Below are 20,323 nucleotides of genomic sequence, written 5' to 3'. Positions count from 1 at the left end.
CATGTGTATAGTTTGGGTATTACTTGCTTGTGTGTTGAGATATCCATCCCAATACAGAGGAGGCAAAATAAATGTAGTGTTTGGTGCTCATATTGAAACATGACACCAAAAACTAAATTCCATTCACCTCCATTGCATTAGGGATGTATTAATTTGTCCTGGATCTCAAAACTTGGAAAAATAATATCTGCAAACTACAGCATGTCTGTATACTACAAAGTACCACTAGAGGGAAGTGAGTAAATATTGTACTAGTATATTGAACCGTCTCTTGGAAAAAGGCGATTGCAGAGGTTATACATTACATTTATCAAAGGTTTCACTTCAGTCCTGCAACTGAGAGCTGAAGTATTCTTGGCTTATACTGAAAAGTATACAGAAAAGTATATTTCGCTAAGTCCTATAAATTAACGTAAAGAAAACATACAAGTATACTTTGCAGTAGTTTACTGAGAGTATTGTTTAAAGTATACTTTCACAAACTAAAAAATGGACTACAAGTATTTTAAATAGTAAACTAACATGATATACATGAGTATACATTTACTTGTAGTATCGTCCATGTTATAGTTGCAGTACAAAAAACAACTTGGATGTAAACTAGTTGTTATTTGTATGCCATTGAAGTGCATGAAATGAAACTTAACTGAACCTCATTTTGCTGGGAAGTCTCTGCAGACTTGAGGCCCCCTCGAGTTCAAGAAAACCTACTCTGATTTAACAGCACATTTTTAAAAACAAATTTTTTTTATGCATGTGTATTAATTTGATTTTACTTGCTCAGGTTTTTTGAGATATCCATCCCAATACAGACAAAATCTAGTGAAAATTACACCAAAAACTAAATTCCACTCACCTCCATTGCATTAGGGATATCCCAGCCAACATGGTTATGTGGGCCCCACATAGGTTATGCTGGGGGTATCTGGGTACCAAGTGGGTATGGGCCCAAAATGTGCATCTTATCTGGGGCCCACTTGGATCAACTAAGTAGGTCCACCCAAGTGGGTTCTGGGTGGGTCAGTAATGGGAAATTAGTGCATGGGCTCAGAATGGGCAACACAAATGGCGCCCACTTGGATCAACTAAATTGGTCCCACATGGGCTCCCCATGTGGGCTACCCGTGTGGGTCCTAGTTGGGTCACTACTGGGAAATTAGTGCATGGGGCCAACATGGAAACTGTGGAAAAACCCACATACAACCCATATTTCAGCCCATGGAGTCCCCATGTAGTACCCACATAGAACTTAAACCTGGGGCCGAGATGGGTTTTGGTGTATGTTGCCCAGATTGGGCCCATATAACACCCAGTGTACTCCTGCATGAAACCCACAAGGGCAATTGGCATGGGGCCACTATGGAACCCATGGACAATCCCATATAGGGCGCATTTTGCATCCCATTTACTACCCACATGGGCCCCACATACACATGTTGGCTGGTATATTAGTTATCCAGGGTCTCAAAACCTGGAAAGTATCTGCAACCAGTGTCTGCATGGCTGTATACCACTAGAGGGAAGTGAGACTCTTAGCAAAGGGTGACAGCAGTATTTGGACAGCAGAGGTCACTGTCGTGTGCGTAAAGCTTGTTGTGGTGTCTCTGCTCTCTCTCTCCTGTAAGCGGCAGCAGCAGCAGACGGAGAGAAGCCTCCTCTCGCCAACAAATGGCGTCTCTCCAGTGCAGAGCAGCTGATTTCCTCCCGAGCAGGACGTCGGAGAGGTAAACAACACACACACCGCCCACGGATCTCTCTCTCTCTCTCTCTCTCTCTCTCTCTCTCTCTCTCTCTCTCTCTCTCTCTCTCTCTGCAACAAGATCCTGCTTTTTTCTTTGCGCCACATATTCGTTGTAGCCGTGACGAGCTGTGGACGTTGCGCACTCCTTCTTCAGTAATCGAGATTATAGACACGCTGTTCCGGTGTCCAAACAAACCCAGCAGAGAGAGAGTCAGCTGCTGCAGCTCTTCATCTGGTTGTTGCTGTTTGTGTTTCACCCAGGGAGGCCTGCTGATCTCCGGGTGCTGAGGGGCGACAGACAGACAGTAGCAGGTCAAATGTTGGAGGGACACGTAATGAACATGGGCTTCACCCCTTCATCACATACATCCTCCTCCTCCTCCTCTTCCTCCTCTTCCTCCGCCTGACTGACTGGTTGGCCGCCTCTTCGTTAACCCAATTCAGGAGATCATCTTTGCAACCTTTTTTCCTGAGGTGACACCATCAAGACGGCGCTGTCCCACAAAGCCAGGTAAGGAAGGCTTTTTTTGTGTCTCTATTAGAATAATAAAGCATTTTATTCTCTCCATTTTTATTCCTTTTTACAGCCCAACCCACTATTATTATCAGAATCAGAATCGTGTTTATTGCCAGGTGTAAGAGGTATACACTAGGAATTTGCTTTGGTTTTGTTGGTGCAAGTAAACAGTGTAATAACAAAAGAAAAGATAAAAAACGTTAGAATAAAATAAGAATAAAACAATTGAATTATTAATATTCTTATAGGATTGTTTGTTGGGACTATTTTGGAGAGCAAACAGCTGTAGTGGAATAGATGACAAAGCACTGTGGCTGCTTCAGGATGACATCAGTAAGGGTTTCAGTGTGCCCATACTGACTTTGAGTTGTTAAATCTTACTAGTTTCCCCCATATAACAGCAGCAGAGTGTTGCATCTGAACTGAATAAATGCTCCACTGGAGCTGTGAAAAGGTCACTCCTGTGTATCCTGCTATTTATTCCATTATAAGCAGTCCCCTTCCTTCAAGGGGTGCTGTCAGATTAGAGGTAAAGCGATGAAACCAGGTTACTAGACTAGACAAACAAGAGCTTTCCTGCAGTCTGGCCAAGGCCATGAAAATCATTTTTTAATGTCTGTCCTATACCTGTACACCGTGTTCTCATATCTCCTCTCAGGTACATGTTTTATACCTTTTTCAGCTAAGGAAGCAATGTAGTCAGCTTACTGCAAAGGCATTATGTCCATTAAACCTGCAGTAGGCAGAATTTTTTTGGTATCATTGGGCAAAAATTCCATAATAACCTTTCAGTGTATTGTAATTCAAGTGTTCTGAGAGAAAACTAGACTTCTGTACCTCCTCATGACTCTGTTTTCAGGTTTTAAAAAATCGAGCCCCGTGACGGGAGACTTTGACCAATCACAGGTCATTTCAGAGAGAGAGAGAGAGCGTTCCTATTGGCTGTTCATTCAATGGAGGCAGCTGTCAATCAAACTAGGTAGCGCTGATCAAATATGAATTAATATTCTGTTACTGTAATGCCTATTTCTCTCCTGAAATGTTTTCGGAAACATCTTGTAGTTCTAGTAGTGTAAGGTTTAGCTGTAAAATGAATAAAAGTGTGCTCCGGCTGGTAGGCGGTGCTTGGTATTTCCTCAACTGATCTCAACATGGCTGCCGAGTCACAAACTTTCTCAGTTTACAGCTAAACAGTACACTACAAGAGGTTTCTGAAAACATTTGAGGTGAGAAATAGGCATTACAGTAACAGAATATTGATTCATATTTGTTCAGAGCTGCCTAGTTTGACCGTTTGTTTGGAGTTTGCGAGTGATTGACAGCTGCTCAGAGACGGCAGGCTCCAGCTCGGCTCTGATTGGTTGTTTTCCTCCGGTCTGTGAAATCGTATAGATGCCATTAGGAGCACCAGAGGACACAGAGGCACATGATGTTTTTTGCAGATTACCTGTCTCATGCACTACTGTCAGGATATAGTGACCATTTTATAAAAATAACTTTTTTTTAAATCATATTTGCCCCAATTCTACCTACTGCTGCTTTAAATATCATATGCATCGTGTGTTCAAGTTCCTGTGTTTGTCCCTGTGCCAGCTTGAAATGTATACAACATAGGAGGTACATCCTGTTATAAACCTTTTAAGATCCCTCTCATTGTGAGCTATTGATTCTCTCTCCAATGTCATGCTTCTAGAGCCATATCACGGGAGCTAACACAGTGAAACACACACACATTTAGGGATCGTTGTATGATCCACGTGGAATTTGAGTGACATGCCGGCGATGTTGTGATGCACTTTTTCCCCTCTCCTCAGCAATCGCTTCTTGTCCCACCGGGGGAATAAATGCATCAAGCCACTACTTTGCTGCTGCTGCTGCAGATTTGTTCAAAACAAGAGAAAAGCTGGTCTTGTACAAAACAGTAACGCATTCCTCGGAGTGACCAGCAGCCCGTTCCCAGAGGGAAGTGGAGATGAGTTTACTTAACAGTGAGAAGGAATGAGGTTATGATGCCCGGAGCTCAGCGTGCCGTAGCAAACCCAGAGGGAGTACAGGTCAAAAATACACATGAACGTACATGGAAACATATACGTACACAGGCGTGTGCATATGAAGGGCTTTATATAGACGAGGAGGGGATGAGATTGCTTTGTAGTGCTGTATTAGCCTCACAAAGCACAGGCCCTCTCTCGGTAAACACTTAATGTTTATCTAAGCCTTTCACGGGGCTGCCTGACCTTCGCATCGCCACGTACTGAACAATATTGCTGCTGCGTTTTGAAAAGGATCTCTGCTGATTATGTTATTGTGCCGGTGATGATAAGGCACGTTGGTAAACCTAACAGATTTTCTGATTCCAGGAAATTCTGTAACTGGATTTGTTTTACATTGACTCAGCTTTAGGTCGGGCCTTTTTCATGCAGTCTTTAAACTGTTGTTCTGCAAAACAAAGCACCCGACAGATTTGTAGTTTTATGGAGGAAAGTAATACAGTAAGAGCAACATTGTTGCCTATAGAGTGCTACAGGAATGATGGTCCTTCAAATGAAACTTGTGAACTCGTGTTTCCAAGTTTCATTTGAAGGACATTGTACATAGTACATGGTAAGTCGTGTACACAATATGCTTGCCGTTTAAGTGGTTAAGTCGTGAGAACACCGCTGCTAAGCAACGGCGACGTTACTGTCGCCGTCTAGAAGCCACTAGAGGCTAACATTTTAGCAAGCTAGCAAGTGGGTAACATAATGCAGGAAATGCGAAGGCATAATGACAGAGGAAAGCGATGAGGCAGGTGGGAATATCAATATTTTCCTTAGACATATTATAAAATTATGAAGAATTACAATATACAACTAAAATTACAATACTTATTATGCGCTGAAAATGAACTTCCAAGGCCTCCGCCATTTCTGACAATGTCAACAAACACATCATAAGTCGTGAACTCGGAGCTTTCAGAAACTTTCCACTTCCGAGGTCATGAATACCACAAGAGGGGGGCGTTCATATGGACTTTTCTCGCGAACACGGAAACATAACCCCATTTGCAGGCACCATGAGTCCTAAAACTCTGAAATAAGTTAGCACATTAGCACTTCCGGTTCCCTCGTCTGGAAGTCGATGGGTTTTTTAAATGGGTTTTGAGTCAGATGCCTGAAATAAGATCTGTGGTTAACACAAGCTTAACATATTTTAACGTTTTGTTCTACGATATAAAATACATAAATAAATATCCCACTCATGAATTTTAAAGCCTTTATGAGTCTTTAAAATGATGGTTTCTAACATACGGCTAAATGAGACTACTAAACGTCATCATGCCGACTCGTCCGCCTTTACAGCCACGTTGTGTATACTTGCGACCGTGATGTAGTTCATATCCTAACGTTAGCTTTTTACTTCTGGCGATTTCATTTACACTTCCAAAAACCATGAAAGTGGTGTTCATTTGTGAAGATTATCTTACTGAACAAAATGTGTAAGTATCCTAAATGTGTGTTTGCCACAGAGCTTATTTTCTGCAATAATCCAAAAAGCCAATGGAAAAATCCCATTGGCTTTTTGTCGAGTGAACCCAGGGCGATGCTAACTTTCTGGTTGGCTTACAAAAATACGTCACCCCTGGAGCACTCTATACTGTGAACGCTTTCTGGTGCTCGATTTTTTAGGATGTCATTTTGCATTCTGCTGCAATCACACAAGTGTGTCTGGGGAATAAACAAGGAAGTGCTTTCCAGACCTGAAGATGCCATCCGCCTGTAGATCACACAGCAGCACCTCACGTTAAGGAGATTAAGTCAGCCTTGAGACGGAGTTGATCTAGAAAAGTGACACACATTTTGTTTAGATAAGCTTAACCAGTAATTAAAACTCATATTAGTGTCAGTTTCTTGTCGCTTAAGTCTTATTAGAGTGGTTTCACAGATTTGAGGAGGGTCTGTGAGGGCAGGAATGTAAATCTTCCGCGGTTAGGTAACTGGCATTAAGCTGATGTACAGTACATTACTGCAGTGTACACTTGTTGAATCATTCCTTTTTGTTCTAGTAACATTTCCACATCCAGAAGAGTCATTTCGGTGTAATCTGACTCCAGGGGTTGTTGTCTGCCTTTGTGCAGTCGGGTTGCCAAGGATTATGCAACATCTTAAAATGCCATTTCAGCAGGGTTTTTGTGAGTGGGTGGTGCTGGTTTCCAGGTGTGTGTGTGTAGGTGGTGTAAGGGAGGTAGTGTACGAACCAGAAAGTCCACAATGCAATCACTTGGAGTTCTAAATAGCTCCTGGAAAATGATGTTCATTGCTCAGAGAACGCTGTGTTATGGCTTGCATCCAGCTAGTTAGGATGAGATAGGGATTGTTATTGAGAGCATTATGCGACGCTCGGGTGTGCCGTGTTTCTTCCAGACGGCTGCTTGGCATTTTGAACTGCTCTCGCGGGCTCCGTTCCTCTCAGACAGCAGGTAGGGTTAGTAAAGTGAGACAGTGTTGTGTAATAAGTGCACCACAGATTCTGCTGACTCGTCTGACACTTTTCCAAGAATTAGCATTTCAGGAATGTGTAAATTGCAGCAAGGCCTTGGGCGGTTGAGTGAGTCGGACACTCAAGTCATTTAAGACAAGAAAAAAAAGTGAACCTCATCTGGCTATGAGCTCACAATTATGTGTTCATCTTCTTCTGTCTGTGTATTGGCAAGAATCTGGCGATAAGATATCTATCATGATACAGGGATAAACATTTGATATATTGCGATATACTGAGATATTATAGAGCGATATATTGTGATATTTTTCTTTTATATATCATTTTAGGAAAACTGTCATTATATAAAGAACACACCAGAAATAAATCATTTTAAAATAGGCGAAAATAACACACAATACCACGTTTGTAATGCATGCAAAAAACTTATTTAAGACTTTAAAGTTCATATTCAGACTAGGGCTGTCAATCGATTAAAATATTTAATCGTGACATGGCAAACTCAAGCCCAACAGGTAACAACAGCAGTGTGTCAGTGCGCTGACTTGACTGACTTGCCCCAAACTGCATGTGATTCTCATAAAGTGGGCATGTCTGTAAAGGGGAGACTTGGGAATACCCATAGAACCCATTTTCATTCACATATCTTGAGGTCAGAGGTCAAGGGATCCCTGTGAATATGGTCATGCCAGTTTATCCATGCCAAAATTTAGCGCACCTTTTGAGCGTTATTTAGCCTCCTTCGCAATAAGCTAGTAGAAAACATGGTTAGTACCACTGGATTCCTCAGGTTTTCTAGTTTTAAAACTGACTCCGCTACCAGTGGCGGATTAAGGTGGTCAGGGGTTCCAAGGCTACTCTTTGAATGAGCCCCCCACCCTTACTCATCATGCTATAACGTTACCAGAAAAAAGACAGAATAACAGCCGGGCCGGACTTTTAAGACGTTAATTAAAAATCAATAGTGTTTTTGAGAATCGATACAGTATCACAACACATAATATCACGATACTCATGTGTATCCATATATTCTTACACTCCTAGTATGCGTCATACTGACTGTCGAGTTGCTCTCAATCCGTGATACTTTTGCACCATCCATCCATACTTACTGACTGACTGCCTAATGAGGGCCACAGCCGTCATGTTTTTTAGAAACAGATGTCACTGCAACTCTGGATCCATTTTTATTTGGTGGCAGATTTACTGACTCCTGCAGAAAATGGCCTGAAAATAGATAATGCAGCATCATTATAGTCGAGATATTTCCAGTGCAGCTATAATGGAGTTTTACAGGAGGAGAAGAAATTTAGAAAAAGCTTTTTGCTGTTCCAATTTTGGCGTCCGTCCCACGCATTCACAGCACACTGCATGGGCTTCTTTCTAAAGTTACTAATTTGGAAAAAAGTCAGGAAGGAATGTGTTGGAGGAGAGAGTAGTTTTTCCACCCACGGCAGCCTCAATAGACTGTAGGCCAAAAACAAATGATGTTTCATGTTCATTAAAGGGGTACAACTCACACTCCAGCTTGACTGGGAATAAGCCAACCCTTTGCTCGTACTATGTCTCTCTATCGCTGATGCTCCCCACCTACACACAAAAAACAGCAGAATAAACACGTTCAGGCTCGTACTCTGCTGAAAGTCATTCTCTGAAATTTTGGAAATCACTAACTGAAGAAAAAGTAGATGAGTCAGGAGGTAGGCCGGGATCTGGGAGTGGCGAGCCAAAAGCTGGTGCAACCTGGCACCAACGCCACGGGGGAAGAAAGCAGATGAACGGCACAATAAGTATGTAATGTTCAGGCCAGATCTGATTACATTACGACTTAGCAGTCTTTAGGCATATGCTCCTAAAACCTCCTGCTAGTTCTTTGTCTCCCTTTGGAAGGGCCCTGCCTAATACTTGGAACACAGTAACGGTCTAAACACTGGAGACACTTGTTAGCCTTCCATTAAGACTTGTTCACTCAAACTAAACAAAAGATTTAAAGTTGTAATCCTCGAGATTTTGGTCCTGATTGATTTGGCAACACCATTGGTTGCCATGGTAACAGCAAGTGAGGTTTTTACACGACTGCGAACACTCCCGGAGCATCTACTTTGTCAGAAATACAATAAAGGAGCCAATCATGTTTCTGATTAGCCAGCAGCCAAACAAACTCTGGAGTGTTAATAAAGAAGACAGTTAAAAATAATTGCAACCACGACCTGATTCATGTGGCTGCTCCTTCTTGTTCCATTATTACCTTGGGAAAATTAAAAAACGATTCACTGTCCACAAAATTGCATAAAACAACCACCGTCTTGTTTTGTAGACACATTTTTGAGAACCAATTGTTGTCACATATTTGGTCAGTTGAACGCTTTTAATGTGAAGCAGCAGCAGTAGGAAATGTTCTGTTTGCATTAGCAGTAACTTGAAGTGAACAGTGAGGCAATAAAATAAATTGTGCTGAATTACATTCATCATTTTCTTGTGATTATCATTAGCTTAGAATGAGCCCTTCATATCTACATAGGGAGCGGCTCCGTGACATGTTGCTCCGCCATTTGTCTACAATTGCACAGCCAAACACTGGCTCTAGCGGTCTGACTTCCGTTGCTCCTAAAGTAGTGTTATTATGGCAAGAATGGCCTCTGAGCGAGGCCAACAACGTTACCACAGTTTTGGAAAGGGAGGAGTGAGCGGAGGTTTACTCAGGGGTGCTGCCAAATCCTACACAATGTACCTTTAACTAGTTGTTTTGTCCTTCTGTGATGTTACATGTACTGTAGTAGCCACAGCGTATTTGATCAGTTTGTCTTTATCACTGCTATCTCTTTGAGTTTGACCTGCAGTGTCATGACCCTAGGAGGGATAATGAAACCTCAGCTCGGTCAGGTTATCTGAAAATAATAGTTTAATCAGTGATTCTGATAACAGTTTCCTCCCATGCTTATTACTGTCTGATATCCCTGTAGTATAATTCACTATGTCCCAACCCTGATACTCACTGCCTCACTTGTGGCAGGTCTACCTTAAGAAGAGAATATGTCATGTCTGAATTAAGGCTGTCCTGAGTGAACACGATAATAACGCAAATTTGTTTTAACACCACTCATTTCTTTAACGCATTAATGCAACTTGCGATTTTTAAGTTGTAGCGGGCTCAGTTTTAAAGCTAGAGTGAATATACCAGCATCATATGAAACTAGAAAAACCTAACCGTGTCATACTAGCTTGTGTCGGTAAGAAAGCTAAATAACGCTCCAAACTTGCGCTAAATTTTGGCGAGGAAAAACTGGCATGGCCATTTTCAAAGGAATCCCTTGACCTTTGACCTCAAGATATGTGAATGAAAATGGGTTTTATGGGTACCCACGAGTCTCCCCTTTACAGACATGCCCACTTTATGATAATCCCTCGCAGTTTGGGGCCAGTCATAGTCAAGTCAGCCCACTGACACACTGACAGCTGTTGTTGCCTGTTGGGCTTGAGTTTGCCATGTCACGATTAAATATTTTAATCGATTGACAGCCCTAGTCTGAATATAAACTTTAAAGTCTTAAATAAGGCCAAGTAAACAGCAAAGTGTATGCACTGAAATTTCATCAGTGAAAAGGTTTTGTAGATGAATGCAAGCACTGCTCATAGCACTGCCTTGAAATGCGTCACCACGGTGTTGCAATTTCTCTTTTCTTCACTCTTTTGATGTGTAAAGTCACACAGAAAAATCTGCCTTTGGAGTGTTTCCTCTCCTCACTTTTAGTGGCTTTGCATCCTTTGTGTATCTGCAACAAACCTAACAACAGGATGCCAGCGCGTTTCCTAAGGTAGTTTTTTGGCTTCCTCCCTCCCATTCTCCTGCAGTGGGACTCGGAGACTGGGTTCGCTTTACAAGGCAGTAGCTCGCCAAACAGCAAGGATGAGGGCGTGGAGGGCAGAACAATAAGTGAGAGGCAGACTGTGCTGTTGTGGTGAGATATGTAAGATGTGAGAGAGCCCTCTGTGGAAGATGATATGTTGGAGTGTCCATGGAGACTGAAGGAAGGTAGCAGAAGAGGATGCCTGGGATGACACACACACAGAACGTGGAAATTCTTGTATGCTTTCATTTTGTCTGCATTGCCCCAACTCGGCGATTACTGAAATTGCTTGTGAATTGTTTTGTCCGCTGCTGGTGAAGAGTGCCACCGTACCCTGCAGATTAGGCTCTGAGTGCCTCTCTGTTGGAGTGGCCCTCTCCTCCTGCGACCATGAAAACTCTATTGTCCAGTAGAGTGACGGCAGTCCTCACCGAGCAGCAGTCACATCCGTTAGTTTGGTGGTACTAGCTATGTAGTGTTCTCATCAGCCATTTCAGTGAAAGGACAAAACTGTTGATGTGCTATTACACCATTTAAGTGTCGCAATCAGTACTATGCAATGACTTTTTTAAAGTGAGGTAAAATACCACATGTTGTTCTTTACTTCTTGCCTTGTTACAGTAAGCTGTTGGCAGATCTTGCCATGAACTGCTCACTTCCTTTAGCCTCCATATGTGTAACACTTAGCATTGCATGTGGCATAATGGATTTGTCCCCATTTGTGTGTATGAAAAAGCTGATGAAGCAGTCTGTACATTAAAAAGTGAAGATATGCCAATCACGCACTGAATGTTCAACCTCTGCATGGTGTGTAGAAGCAGCCCTCTACAAAAGGCAATATTCATGTTTTAAAGGGACAGTGTGTAACATTTAGGGGGATCTGTTGGCATAAATAGAATATAATATTAATAAGTATCTTTTCTTTAGTGTATAATCACCTGAAAATAAGAATCGTGTTTTTTTTTTACCTTTTATGAGCCATTTATATCTACATACGGAGCGGGTCCTCTTCACGGAACCTGCCGCCATGTTTCTACAGTAGCCCAGAACGGACAAACCAAACACCGGCTCTAGATGGGGCCATTCGCGTTTTCGCATCAGCCATCGTAGTCTCCTACACACTTGGCACACGGGACAAGTTTGAGTTGGTTGCAAATCAGCAAAGATCCTACACACTGCCCCTTTAAACATTTCAATCAGGTGATGTCAAATCAAGGTAGGAATTTAGTAAGCATGACTGGATTTTTAAGGAGTGGCTGTGGCTCAGAGGTGGCCATCAATCGGAAGGTCGACGGTTCGAAACCCAGCTCCTCCAGTCCACATGTCGAAGTGTCATTGAGCAAGATACTAAACCCCACGTTGCTCCTGAAGGCTGTGACATCGGTGTGAATGAGTATTTAGATTAGATCCTGATGGGCAGGTTGGCACCTTACATGGCAGCCTCTGCCATCAGTGTATGAATGTGTATGAATGGGTGAATGCTGACATGTAGTGTAAAGTGCTTTGAGTGTTCAGAAAACTAGAGAGGTGCTATATATAAATGCAAGTTCATGTTGATACATACATGATACATGAATTCACTAATGGCAATTGCAGTGTTGCTATATGCATATAGAAAATAAAATAAATAATTAAATACAGTTTACATCGGTTCAAATTCAGCAAATATCCTGTTTTTCCTGTTTAGTGGCTCTAATTATAGGTTTTCTAAGGGCTGCCACACGTTTTTTGGCTAGCAGCCTTTTTTTTTTTCTTTCAGAAACACTGCCAGCAGTGTGTTAAAGCGTCCCACCAGTTATGTCACTCTCAGACAGGCTGTGAATACAGCCCTTATTTGTTGGTTTAAGCCTCAGCCCTCGGTGGGTGTGGCCTCGTGTTTGTTTGCTATGTTGATGGAGATTGAGATTTCTTTGGAGAAAATAAATGTCCATTTAAATCTATTCAGCCTCAATTACTAAACAAGTGGGTTAGTTGGTGGTTTTTTTTTGCATGTTGTTTTGGATGGAAATTCACAAGGAATTATAATGAGGCTTATTTCAAAGATGATAAAAAAAACAAATCTGGCAGAAAAACACTGAAATAATCTGAATCAAGCCAATTGAGTGAGTTTCGAAACAGTACATTTTGCCAGTTTATTTTTATTGGATTCAGTTTTGGATGAAAGTGCAAAAGGAATTCTGGATGGAAGGATATTTTAATGTCAAACTGAAAATAACTTCCCATGATAACACAAATAAGAGAACAGTTGAGTCCAAACACGTTTACAGCCAGCTGATCCGAGCGGTTTCGTGACGTTATAAAAAATGGCTGGATCGGGTTGCGTGAAAGATTTCACTGCTATAAATACAGCACAGGTAACATTTCAAGATTGTCAGAACATCCACATTAATGGCCTGAGAGCTTAATCAGATTATTCACTGTAATCTGGTTATAGTGTGCATGTAAACACAATGAGTGAAGCTGTAGAGCAATGAGTGACAACAGATTGCCAGCAAAGTCGAGCCTTTGCTCGGGCTCTCTGCATCTGTCAATAGAAATAGGCTCAATGTGGCACGCCTGTCATCTTCACTTAGCTTCTGAGACACTACTGTGAGCCTAGATGGCTTTTTGGAGGGGAGAACAAGCCTATTGTCACTGCTTAGAGCCTTGTTTTAAGCACTTGTGGAGTTGGCAATATATGACTCTTCCCAATAAGGACGTTCTTCTAGCGGTCTTATCTTGTATTTTATGTTCTTGGTTGTTCTTTGTGCTATAGAGAACTGTATGTTCAGTAAAGTCTGGCCATGACGCCCTGAACAATAACACTTTGTGGGCAAGATTTGCCTCTCGCTTCAGCCACTAGCCTGAACGTTTTGCTCTGCTGCATGTTGCTCACCAATATGTTTTAAAGTCTGCTATCTTTCTAATGAATCAGAACAGCACGGTGTGGTATTCGCCGTCTCCTCCAGGTACCGAGACGTGATCTAGGGAGTGGAAATGAAGTAATTCAAGTGAGAAAAATACATTCCAAAGTGTCGCCCAACCAGGGATCCAGTTAGGCAAGCATTGGATTTTTCTTCGATGTAGACTCTTTCGTAACTTAAAGGAATAAATTCAGAACATTTAAATTGCTACTGAATCTCATGAATATTTACAGTCAGTCATTAAGTACTGCCAAAGCATCAGCTTGTTAGGAGTGCACTTAGGGGTGTGGAAAATTGTTCTCTTTCAATTTCAATTTCACATGATTTCTTGCGTTTCCTCCAATTTTCTTGCCGTCTGTTTTTCTTTTTTTTTGCCACATTTCACTCTCTTTTTCATTATCACTGACGTTTCCTTCCCCATCTTCCTTCCTTCCTATTTTTCTTTTTTTTTCTCAACTCACTCGTCTGTTTTTGTTCTGCTTTGTTTCTGTCTTTTGTCTCAGGGTAACTGCGGTTTCTACAACTGTGTGGCATTAACGCTGTGAGACTCTTATCTCTGCTTACAGACAGTGTTTTTGTGGTAAATGTGCTATAGCTTTGTGAGCTCACAGAGTTTCCTCTACCTGTTGACACAGTTGAAAACACACTGTAATTACCATTAAAGCGGCAGTAAGCAGAATGTTTTTGGCATCATTGGGCAAATATTCCATAATAACCTTTCAGCATATTGTAATTCGAGTGTTCTGGGAGAAAACCATACTTCTACACCTCCTCATGGCTCTGTTTTCAGGCTTTAAAAAAATCTAGCCCGTGACGGGAGGCTTTGGCCAATCACAGGTCATTTCATATTGAGAGCGTTCCTATTGGCTGTTCATTCAACGGAGGCAACTGTCAATCAGCGCTGCCTAGTTTGACCATTTGATTTGAGTTTGTGAGTGATTGACAGCTGCTCATAAACGGCAGGCTCCAGCTCGGCTCTGATTGGTTGTTTTCCTCCGGTCTGTGAAATCTTGCAGATACCATTAGGAGCACCGGAGGACACTGAGATGACCTGTCTCATGCACTACTGTCAGGATATAGTGACTGTTTTATAAAAATAACTTTTTTAATCACATTTGCTCTAATTCTACCTCCTGCTGCTTTATGCCATTGTTTCATTGTTGTGAATTTACTGCAGATTTGCCATATTTGCTGATAAGAGTATAAACTGGTCCTTGAGGTCACAGTGTACTTCTTAAGTATTATAGTGGTTATGCTGACATGGTCATCATCAATCATGTCTACATTTCTCATTCATTTATTGAAAGTTGTGAGGAGAAAGATGAAACTAGGTTTTGCTAGATCAGAAGAAACAAATTTAGCATTACTGAGAAAAAAACTGATTACTCAGCTGTTCTCCAGCCTGTAGTCCTCACTATCAACAAACCCAACTGAACTGGCAAGTAAAGTAAATAGAAACCAGCTCAAACAGACCAATCACAGTTCTTGCAGTAGCTGTATACTCTGCAGAGAGAGGATATCTAGCTTGCATTGCAGCAGAAAAGTGGCAAGAGACCAAGTAGGCATGAGACTACGGGTTTTTTGCCCTACATACCCAGCCATGACCACTCTCGGCGTCTGTCTGGCCCCAAACTGCAAAATGGACTTTGACTTGCTTGACACCACGAGACACACAAATAGCTTCTCCGCACCACTCACAATGCCAAAATACATCTGGGTGATTCTGTCTAAGTCCTCAGGGCATGGAAAAACTAGGCCTATCACCACTCTAAGCTATCCTCTTAGCGTTTCCCCTCCATGTCAAGGACAGACGGAGACTGTCCCCAAATCGCTGTCCCTTCCATGAAGGCATGTCACCTTTCACATTCAGCGATTGAGTCATCCAAAAATAAAGTCCCCTATGCGTGTGCTTCGGGTTATGAATGTGGGTTAGTGCATGCTGGGTCATGGCGTTGTATTGTATTGTATGATCTACATCAACCTATGGCCCATATACACTCATGGCCTACATTCTGCCCACAATAAATGTGCTCGAAATAGACGGTGGCATGATTTATCAATGGTATTTTTTCCATCAGGCAATGTTAGCAGTGATATGTCCTCACTGTATTGTAGTGACATGTCTCACATTGATTTTATTTGACTATTGCACCAATGTTATAATTCAGAAGGAGATAAACTAGGTAAATATATTGAGAGTTGTATATTTACTCATTTATAACTGTAATAATGGATGGATTGATGGATGGATGGATGGATGGGTGGTTATGTCTCCAGCTCCAGTCTGATCTGGAGCTCACAGCTGATATGTTCCTGGTTTGTTTACATGATGTAACAGGAGTGCAGATTTAACGTATTCAGTGGACAGAGAGCGTCAGATGCTACGCGATGCAGCGCGATAGTCGGACGCTTGCATCGAGTTAGGACACGGTGTTAGTTTATAATCTGTTTTTGTGGACATAACAGCATGTGTATGCGTGCGCGCGCGCCTGTGCGCATAAGTGGCAGCACGTATACACCTTTCTGTCAGTTTATTACTTTCATGAAACATGATTATGTTAAAGATACACTTAATAAAGGCTATATGGGGTGAAAAAAATGCCCCCCCTGTCAAAGCTGATTACCCGTCCGCCCCTAACACTCTGGTGCCTACGGATATCATTCGTAACGTTACCTACGTGAACAATGACAGTTGGAGTCACCTGTATAACCAGGGCGGTGACATGATGTGGGCGTTGTCTTGACAACATGGAGCTGGTCATCCTGGAGGCGCAGTGCCGGGACACCGGTAACAACCTCTGGGACCCAAAGCTGCCGTCTTAGGGGCTCCAGTCCCGGTTGTTTACCTGGCCGAAGTCACGCAGAGCAGTCAGGAAGAGAGGTGAGTGGTGGCATTGATGGAAAATGTACCTGCACGGTTAGTTGTGGCAGGTGTTTTACCAAAACAAGACGAAAATAGAGTGAGATCCGCCTGTTGAAGAAGCTGTTTGTTAGGTGCAAGATCCTCTGCTAAAGTAAGATATATGTACTGGATAACCGAACTAGAGATGCGAGTGTGATAGAAACCAATTAAAAGTTAAACAACCAAAGGCAACACTTTATAAAAATAGTTAAAAAAAACTCAAGCTTTTTTTTTTTACTTATTTATTTAAGTTTTTTTTTTTTTTTTTTTTTCATTGAAGAAAATTCATTTTTTTTAAAAATGTATTTTCACATACATTTTATAAAACTGCACAAAATCCAGTCAATGAAGAAAAACAAGAAATGTGTCAGGAAAGGTAAAGAAGCCACAGGCTTATACAAACAAATAACAAAAAAGGAAGAAAGATCTAAACTAACATAATTTAAAAAATACAACAAAAGTTAAACAACAACAACAAGTACACAAAATGTGCAGAAAAACCTAACCAAACAGTGGAAAACAATCCAATAAAAACAATGAAATACATACAAAAAAGCAGTACAGAATAAAATAAAATATATATCTAAACATATCAAAAAATAATTAGACATCATTAATTAAGTGTGATGATAATTTCCTTTTAAAATGTTCTAAGGATAACGAGCTCTTGATAACATGTATTTCAGTGTTTCATATTTGTACACCACGATATCTGAGGGATTAAGGCATTGTAATCTAAACTCAATACTTCTAACATTAAAGGCGCAATTGGATAGGAAAGATAACTTAAATTATAAAAAATAATATAATAACAAAAATAAAAGAGGGGGTAGAAAATAATTAAAGGAACAAAAAAGAAATGCATAAATAAATAAATAAATAAATAATAAGACTGCACTCTTCCATAGTAGCTCTAGGGCTCATCATCATATATGTCCAGTTCTTCATAAGCTCTGAGGAGACACTTTGCATGTTGTCCTTTCATTAGTCTTAAAGCACTGACATGATTGTCCACAAGGTCCCTTTTGAAAATGGTAAAAAAATGCATCGATGAAAAAATTTGCCAGCAGTATCAGATTGTTCAATATCAAGTCACTCTTAATGTCCTTCATGTTAATACCAAACACAATATTTTCTCTTGTGAGAGGAGCAAGTATAGTTGGATTTTGGTTGACAGCCAGTCCTGCAAATCTTCCCAGAATGCCGCAGAATATATACAGTGGAAAAACAGAATATCAGTAGTTTCAATCTCAGTCTCTTATTTAAGATTATTTCGGGGGCTTTTTGCATCGCACCTGTATGATGTCATTTGTTGTGCTGAAAAAATAGTCCAGTGTGATTTTTTTAAATAAAGCTTTCATAGAGGAGAAATCTGAAATGTTATACTTTTGGGGATCAATTAATTGTTGATTACATGGCAGCCGATGAATGAAAGCAAATTAATTAGCCCTGCTAATGTTGTCTATACAGCATGCTCCCCTTAGACTCTAAAGCCCACAGTCTGATGTTGACATCTCCCATGTGATTATTTGCTTCAGTCTACAGTATGCTTCTATCCACCTACAGTATGATTTTAAGAACCACATTTGTGTGCATGTGCTTCACAGTGTGTGTTTTCTCTGTGATCTGTCCGGCCTGTTTGTTCCGTTGCCCATAGGAGCTTTCACAACAAGGTGACTAGAAGTAATAGCAGGCAGTAAAGGCGAGCCGAGGGAGTCTGGAAAATGGACAAAATTGGCACGTTGCCGATGTCCCCCTCTCTCTCTCTCTCTCTTTTTCTTTTTACTCGGTCTCTCTCCGTTTTCTCTGGAGCAGTGGACACGGAGAGGATATGACATACATGAAACTTAAATGCTCTACTAATTGGCCATGAAGAGCAGGGCTGGGCTGTTGAGGCGGTGAATGGCAGGAAGGAACACGGGAGGGAAGAGCAGACGGCACACTAAGTGCTTATTACAGATACGGAGCTCCCTCAGATCAAATTGCTCTTCATTGTGCAGTGATTTCAGGTGATTCAGTATATGTGGATTTTGAGGTGAATGAAATCTCATGCTTTGTGAATATACATTATGTATTTGTGGAATATAATTACAGCCGCAAGTCCAGCGAGACCAAATGATTATAGCAGTATGCCCGACAGAAATGTTGACAAGAATCTAACTCGAGTTTAGATTCGGTTTCGCTGATAAGGCCCGATCAGAACAAAGTTTGTTCCAGTCAGCTGGTATCATATCGTGCTTCTCACTACATTAATTCTGCTGCAGCAAATAATGACACAATTGAACACCTACCCTATTGGCTAGTCCCCAGACTTTATGTAGAATAGTAAGCCTTCGTCTCTAGCTGGCCTTCACTTTCCATCCTCTCCGACTTGTCTAATTGGTTGACAGACTGCACATTCTTGTAAATCGGCTGAAGGACAGCTTTGTGCAAGCGTTGAAAGAATGTGTATTATGTGTCGACAAGAGAATGAGTGAGTGAGGAAAACATGCAGGCTGCTCCCACTCCCAGATCAGCTAACAGTTGTTAGCAGCCTTCTTTCACATCAGCCATAGGTGAGGTATATAAATAGAGTCTTATGCAATGCTTTGATGTGACATTATATAATTGCACAAACAGTAAACCGCTGTCAGACCAGGTGAAAATGGAGAGCTGAAAGATTGTTTTTTTCCTCTTTCTCACATTTTTTCAGTGTTCTCTCTCTCTCTCTCTCTCTGTAGGAGCACGTGACGAGGTAGAGTGGACACACACTGGTGCACTGAGAGCACTTAGTTGAGTTTAGTTCCTCGTGAATGAAGCCTTGCATCGCTGTGCAGCGTGAGGCTTCATCATGCCGTATATCTCTGTCGGAGTCTATTGTTTTCTTTGTATGGTAGAAAGCAGCATTTATTTGAATGCAGAGAAGGGCTGCAGAAATACTAAGGGTGCGGTATTGAATATCAGTCTGGTAGTAGTCTCATTCAAATTTGAATCTAATTTTAAACTATCTTAATCTGTTGATCATTTTTCAGTTAATTGTTTGTAAAACTGTAATTGTACATTTTACTGACCGGAGCCTTGACATCTTCAAATTGTTTGGCTGGCTTATACGAACATTATCAAGAACTGAACTGACAGTATTATGCATCTGCACTTAACCTATCAAAGGCATGTGGCGACAAGTAATGTTTTAGTACTGCTCAGTGCAATGTGGGATATCTCTTAGAAGCAGCATGTTATCCATACATTTAATCAGACCTACTATGAAAACAAGGATATGTGGAAGCCAGTCCTTTCCGAAATGTAATGAGATAAGAAATTCAATATATTTTATGTGTGTAAGTCTTTGTCTGGTCTTGTGTTAAGACCCTTTTAAGCAGAAGTTGACATCACTGGGGTGAGAAAATTTAGTAGGGCTGCCCTCCCAGTTAGCTGTGGAGATAGGTCTAGCTATGTGAGACTATACAACATATGACGTAGCTTTAAAAAAAAAAAGAAGCTTTAATGGATGGTATGTATACTGCAGCAAGAAATCTCTCACTTCAAGCTCCCCGGAGAAGTTCTCCTCAATTGCTCCTCTATGACCATTTCCACCCCGGTTATGCAATGGATAGTTAATGCATGCCCGCCTGTGTGTGTGCGTGTTTGTCTCTTGGTTATGGAGTCATTATCGCATAAGTGCTGCTGCAGCTAGGGAAGCTATGAGTGGAGCCCCTTCAGACTGATGACTGACGCATGGTGACCACTGCCGAGGATGGATGTTTGACTTCTGACTCTCGCTTTTATTGCTCTGTGACATGACCTTTTCAGACATATAGCATTCTGGAGGGCTATATTTGAAACGAGCACACACACAGAGAGAGCATGAGAGGCCTGCATGAGAGGCCTGCATGCACAGTGCCATTGCTCGGGAGTATAACGTATATGTGTGTGTGTTTCGCAGTGATAATGGAC

At 41.4% G+C, this 20,323-nt stretch overlaps 1 protein-coding gene across 1 annotated transcript in view; it reads left to right on the top strand.

Moving 5' to 3' along the window:
- The first annotated feature begins 1,585 nt into the window (after positions 1–1,585).
- rnf144aa (ring finger protein 144aa) overlaps positions 1,586–20,323 on the top strand; it is a 40,430-nt gene continuing 21,692 nt past the window's right edge. Inside the window, exons 1-2 of the mRNA XM_074661460.1 lie at positions 1,586–1,724; positions 2,003–2,252. The gene's annotated coding sequence lies outside the window, so the exon portion shown is untranslated. The remainder of the gene's footprint in view (positions 1,725–2,002; positions 2,253–20,323) is intronic.

Source organism: Sebastes fasciatus, chromosome 15 (assembly GCF_043250625.1).
Source record: "Sebastes fasciatus isolate fSebFas1 chromosome 15, fSebFas1.pri, whole genome shotgun sequence".
NCBI lineage: Eukaryota > Metazoa > Chordata > Actinopteri > Perciformes > Sebastidae > Sebastes > Sebastes fasciatus.
The sequence above is the reverse complement of the archived record's forward strand: the minus strand, read 5'-3'. Positions and strand labels throughout refer to the sequence as shown.